Source organism: Camellia sinensis, chromosome 1, assembly GCF_055761805.1.
Source record: "Camellia sinensis isolate YWXY chromosome 1, ASM5576180v1, whole genome shotgun sequence".
In the NCBI taxonomy this organism is placed as follows: Eukaryota; Viridiplantae; Streptophyta; class Magnoliopsida; order Ericales; family Theaceae; genus Camellia; species Camellia sinensis.
In genome coordinates this window covers 136599449-136606591 of record NC_138961.1, presented here as the reverse complement: position 1 = coordinate 136606591, position 7143 = coordinate 136599449, and the positions used below count along the sequence as shown (strand labels likewise).

The following is a 7143-nucleotide window of genomic DNA, read 5'->3' as shown; positions in this document are numbered from 1 at the left end:
CCACAAAATCTATATAATATGACCCCATGTTTGTGCAGCTCATAGATGCATATGCTGAACTGTTGCATGAACAACAAGAGGTGGTCAACCCAACTTCAGATGAAGCCTCATTGATCTTCACGAGCATGTGTTTGGTAAAATCTATCATTCCATTACTTGTAATGTGACTGTGAAACTTCACAGTCCATTAATTATTTGTCAAATGTGTACAGAAAGTGATACGAGAGTACCATCCTCGCAAAAGGAGTAAACACATTGACGCACATGTCAAAAACTACCAAGGAGAGAGATACCTACTATTCCCATTGCATCATGAGTACCACTGGACGATAGTTGTGTATGATGCTAAAGAAAATTTGTGGAAGCATTACAACTCGTTGCGCCCAAGACCAAGCATACATGACCAGCATATCGACCAAGCACAGGAAATTGTAAGTGGCTATTTTTCAACACAAACATGACTTGTTCTCGTGCATTAAATGACTGTACACACACATATGTTTGTTGGTCCCTAATGTAAAATTCCATACACAGAGGAACTACATTGAGCATGTTGTGACCGTTATTGGCGAGTCATCACCGCTACACACTAAGTTAGCAGGCCAAAATCCAGCACAACTAACCAAAAGTGTTGATGTCTGTCCTCAGCAAGGCGACGACTCGTAAGCCTCACTAAATTTTTTTTCAAATCCTCCACAACCATTATGCAAATATTCCTGTCAACTGCTAATCAAAACCATTTCACATTTACAGAGTGGACTGCGGACCTGCAGTATGTTACATCATGCGGGCGCACGTATATCATGAAGAAATTGTGGGCAGCCTCAGTAGTGCAGAATGGTGTGGACTACGAGATTTGTTAGTGCATAGTTTTTTGAATCATAAGAAATCAGAGCTTCCTTAAAACCTATAGGTGGGGGGTGTCCACCTACGAACTAACCAACAGTCGATTTGAATGTTAATATGGAATGCGTTGATATTTTGACACAGCAACTGATTGTAAAACAGTGATACAACATCTGTTAATAGGAAAAAGGCAGCTGCGAATTTTGAACTACTTTTGGTGTTGTTATGTTTTACATATGTGAATGTCCACAGTTGTACCACTAATGTGAATGTTCACAGTCACGTACGATATGCATACTGCTGTGTTGTTGTGAGAAAAATTTCTGCGAATGTTTGAACCTGACTGTTGTTTAGTACACATACTTCGTGCAGGAGTGTACACTTGGTCTACGTGACATAATTACGGATCACATACACATGTGTGAATATTCACATTTGTGGTTGCTCATAGCAATTGTAAACACTGATGTGAATGTTCACACTCACGTATGATATTCATAATGTCGTATTGTGATGAGCATTCACTTATGATATTCAAATGCATATGCACTAATGTTTACATTCACTTACGATATTCATATGCACTAATGTTTACAGCTATGACTGTTCACAATTTCAACACTAATGTGAATGTTCATAATCACTTATGATATTCATAATGCCGTGTTTTGATGAGCATATTTGATGCGATTTGTGGAACCAGTTTTCAATGTAATACACATACCTTGTGCAGGAATGTACACATTGTTTGCATGACATCATTACGGGTAACATGAACAGGTGTGAATATTCACATTTCTTTACATTCATAACAGTTGTACATGTTCACACCATGTCAATCTTCATGCATGTGAAAGTTCACATCACATCTTGTATTCATGTCAACATTGACAACAATAAGGTAAAAACGTCCAACCCATGTTCAAGTTTTCACATAATATGATTCGTTTACGTAAGTGTGAATGTCCACATCATGTATTTATCATTACAACTTTAACAAAAAATCAGTTTCGTACAGAAAAAGAAAATGAAAAGGCACAAATGAAATACTAAGTTTGCCAAACCATTATTTTGCTTGCCAACACAACACAATCTTATTTGTGAAATGAATATAAGAATCCAATGTAAAACACAACGTTAAAATGAAAAATGTACATCCTATATCGGCTCCTTGCATGACTTCCGATTATGGCTCCCCAGCTTATCACATCTCTCGCACCTTATTTGCTTAAGTTTCTCACCCCTTGATGGGATCCTATTCTTTTTCGGCCTTCCGGGTGGTCTTTTCACAGTTGGCGGGTATATAGTGAAGTCCATGGGATCAAAAGGCGGCTTCTCCACCGATGGTATAAGGAATATGGCACCCGAATACGCTCCACGATATGCCTGTACATGAAAGTAATGTTCCACACAATCATTGAGATTGTAGCGGCTCTTCTGAATGGCAACAATAGCATGGTCACATGGGAATCCGTTGATTTGCCATTTGAAGCACGAACATGTACGCCTCGCAACATCAACAGTGACAGATGGTATCGAATGAACTTCAAACACATTCTCATTGGCTTTGCTAACTTGCCAAGACCTGCTGTGATTGAACGAATCCATAAGCCTTGTTTCAAATGTAGGACAAATAAGCTCATTCCATTTGTTTGCTTGGTCACGCCGTGTAGACATTTGCCGCATCAACTGAGTACGAATTGTGTCCACCATTTGAGTGATAGGAAGATTACGCGCTTCTTTAATCCAATTATTAAATGACTCTGCCGCATTGGAAGTCATCTCCCCATAACGCATGCCCCTGCACAATATCACAAACATTTTACAACCCGAAAGTTAACAGGTTTGAACACTCACGTTGACTGATGTGAACATTAACACCATTCGTAGTGAACATTAACATCAACTTACACGATGCACAGATGTGAACAGTAACATCAACTTAAATGACAGAATGATGTGAATGTTAACAACAGCAAAATATGACAACGGATGTGAACATTCACATCATTCAAATCAGTCATTGCTATCAGATGTGAACATTCACATCACTGACATTGAACATGAAACACAATTGAAAGATTTTTACAAATCGTAACTGATAATTCATGTCGCTACCATTCTGACTTGCCCAATGGAACACTTTATGAAACTGTTATTACCTGAAGTATGAATTTGCCCAGTGCTCAGATGCCAAGTCCTTGAAAAAATCATGTGCTCGTTGTTTACCCTCCTCTTTTAATTTTGCAAGCTTTTCATGGAACCCTACCACAGTTGGCTCATAAGCACAATCACCCAAACTACTTACTAGGTGATCCCTGAAGCCATTATCAATTCCTTTCATCCGGTCTCTTAAATTGCTCTTCAAGTGTTGTAAGCAATAACCGTGATGAGCCGATGGGAACACCTTCGGCATAGCTTCTAACAGGCCAAGATTACGATCCGAAATAAAAGTAATCTGCCGGTTACCATCAACAACCTTCCCAAGTTCATGCAAGAACCACGACCAATTCGCCGTGGTCTCCGAATCAACAACCGCAAATGCAACAGGAAACAGACCTACAACATAACACCAATACACAACTGTTCACAGTATTCCAAAATGAATAGAAAACAATATAAACGAAACAGGTCATGTGAATGTTCAGCAATTGATAATGTGAACATTCACATTAACGCCCATCAATAATTCATTTTTGATTGTTCAGCAACTGATAATGTGACCATTCACAGTAATGTTCATTAACGGATCAACTGACAGTAGTATACACTGATGTGAATGTGAATGTTCACATAACTATCATTAGCAGGCACAGATGTACAATACTTGAATGGATCAGTGTAAAATAATGTGAATGTTCACATTACAGGCATCAGCAGACACAGATGTGAACATTCACATCAGTGCATACTAATGTCAATGTTTATAATTTCTCCATCACTCATTTGTCCATACTATGCATGTCAATGTGAATATTGACATGAATATAGAGGTAAAAAAATTACTAACCATTGTTTTCGTCTTTTGCCGTTGCCGCCAGTAGCTGACCTTTGTACTATCCAAGAATAATAAAGGCCGACAAGAATTGAACCCAGAAATACATGCAGCGAATGACACAAAGAAACGACGAAACTGTTGACTACTCGCATCATAGTCAATATTGACATAACTCCCCGGATTGTACCGCATCACCGCATCCGAATACCACCGCAGCTGGTCAAACGATAATGAGTGATCTCCATGAATACTAGCCTTTGCTTTCTCCACAGCCAACCATACGACATGGTAACTCACATCTAGCCCATAATCCCTCTTCAAAATAGTAACAACATCACACGGCCGAGTCAACGGCTTGTCCCTCACAATTTCAGATATGGTACTCGACACCAAATCCGAACTAACTCGCGGATTCTTCGATGTTCGGACATCCGTACCACACGTATGCACATCACTAAAACTCTTGATGTAGAAAAAATCATTTGCTCGTTGTGCTCTACAATGTATAGCCCACAAGCAGCCCCTCTCCTCCCGCATCGCACACACAGCAGTAACTCTTGTTGTCTCGTTCTTCACATATGTAAACTGAAACCCACATTGGATGGCGTACTTACATAAAACGTCACGAAATTCTTGTGCACCTCCAACAAACCGTTGTTCCACATGCGTAATACCATTTGCCCAAGGGGCTGACAACAACACCTTCTCGTTATGGTGGCAAAAACTTCGTAATGCATCAATTTCTTCCTCAACCCCCACACGCACCAATCCCAAACTAGTTGACTGAACAATACCACTTTTCAACTCAACCACAACTTCTACATGTTGTACCCCCATTGATTTAGCAAGCAGTAACATGTTCTGAAATTCTTCCTCATTGTCCAAATCACACTTCCTAATCCCAGGTAGTTTACAGAACAGTGAAATAGAACCAGCAGACAACTCATCCCATTTCTCACACAAACACTCCACCAAACGAGAATAACACATTGCGCGGGCAACATTTATTACAGTTGTACTGCAACCATATGTACACACCAACAGCATAAAGGTATCCATCTCCTATAAAAACACAAAAACCACAACAATGAACATTAATAAAAATCAATATGAAAATTCACTTTGTGCAGAAAATGGATGAGAACGCGTACAGTTGAAGTGCTAAATCCATACTTCAGAATACGAAGATGTGAACATTCACATTGTTGTTAACAACATGTCAACATTAAGCAAACATCAAAGTAAAATGACAAAATCAATAATCTTCACATCATATTCGCGCGATGTGAACATTTACATTGAAACAGACACTCTAAATTATATGACACACACAGAGCCTCATTCACCAAACATCAATTTCAAAAGAGGACATCCACATTCTTCACATAATCCACATTAACAAATTGTTAACATCCACATTGACATATATACTGATAATCAAATCATCTACAGAGATCCTCATTACGCATGCGTCCAAGTAAAATGAGAACTACACATTTAATCAAAATCGACATGAAAAATCACATTGTGCAAATAATCAAAAATTACTACGTGTACAATTCAGGTGCTAAATCCATAATTCACAAATACAAAGATGTGAACATTCACATTTATATTAACAAGATGCCAAAATTGCAAACATCAAAGTAAAAATGAGAACACCAACAAACTTCACATAATATTAACAAAATCTGAACATTTACATTGAAACATACACTCTGAATTATATCACACACACAGAGCCTCATTAAGTAAACATCAATTTAAAATGAGAACATCCACATTCTTCACATAATCCACATTAACAAAATGTCAACATTCACATTGCCATATATACTGATAATCAAATCATATACACAGATCCTCATTACGCATACAACTAACTAAAATGAGAACTAACACTGTTCTTCACATAATATGAATGTACTCCCCTCCACAGGACCACGTAAGAAGCATATAATTGAAAAGCCAGCGCATCCAATTCATATCAATCCAAAAACAGAGCATCTGCTTCATCATACAAATGAACTGAACATTTATTCACAATCAAATTGATACTAACCTTAACCATGCAATCCTACAATCCTCCAGAAAGTCGAACACAACTGATTCGAACTACTTAAAGCTCGGAAAATGTGACAGCCGAACAGCTACCTCTTCGTCATCTTCACTCGCAAACCACAGAACCAGAACCAAACTAGAACACCAACAATGAAACCCTAGCACCACCAATCCTTCGAACGAGTATGCAAAACATAAACGTATCTCTTGGAATTGGATTGATGAAGAAAAACGTAAAATGGAAACTGCCAAACTGAATCACCGAGGAAACAGCCACGTAAACAGGCACATAATATGTAAATGCGTAAAACACTGTACACATACATATATATGGGGGCAAAATAGTCCAGGAAAATATGTTAAATTAGGAAAATGGACCTTATGGAATAAAAAGAAAAGTTTATGGGACTAATCAGGTTATCATATTCTTTTGTGGACCTAATGGGTTATAACAACTCTAGAATGGATTTATCAATAAAAATCTCTTTTTTATGTTTAATTATAATATTTTTTAATAATAATTTAAAAATATAAAATTATATCATATTCTTATATAATTATAAAGTACAGTGTGTGCCCAAATGAAAAACCTTAACATGAATTTATCATTATTTTAAATTTAAAAAAAAATCATTTCAGTTATTGAGGTGATTTTCATAATAATCAACTGGAGTATGTAATAGAGAAGGAAAATCACGATCCAAAGGGAAAATTCTTTCCCAAAACACGACGAACAGAGAAATAATGAAAAATAAATAAATAAATAAATAATTCATATCCAAATGACTATTAATGAGACTTACAATTAAGAATGGGGCAGTAGATTGATGATGAGTGACACAGTTTTGAATATAAATACAAGAGAGAGAAGAAGAACATATGACATGAATTAGCAAATCAGCAAGAAAGAAAGAAGAATCTAATAAGGGACAATGGTTTCAAAACAGTAGACGCCATCCAACTCCGGCGCGAACCTCGGTCTCCTCATGTGTTGTGTTGTTGAATTCCCAACAACTTTGGAGTCTTTCTTCATCTGACTTTCCGGAGACGAAGTTCCCTTGCGATCCACCGTAGAATCGTCCACTTTTCCCTCTTTTGCAGCCCAAGAAAAACTGACCTTCTGACCAAAGGTTTCGGCAGAGAGAGCATCAAAGGCGCTGAAAATCGACATCAACATAGTCGTCACTCTTAACTACTTACTGGAGTTGAGTTAAAGAAGAATATTTTAGGAAATTATG

General features: G+C 37.6%; 1 long non-coding RNA gene across 1 annotated transcript; it reads left to right on the top strand.

The window, feature by feature from the left end:
* The first annotated feature begins 540 nt into the window (after nt 1–540).
* On the top strand, nt 541–1051 carry LOC145789981 (uncharacterized). Its single transcript, XR_014328537.1, has 2 exons — nt 541–662; nt 754–1051. It is a non-coding gene; the product is annotated as an uncharacterized LOC145789981 (long non-coding RNA).
* The last annotated feature ends 6092 nt before the right edge of the window (nt 1052–7143 follow it).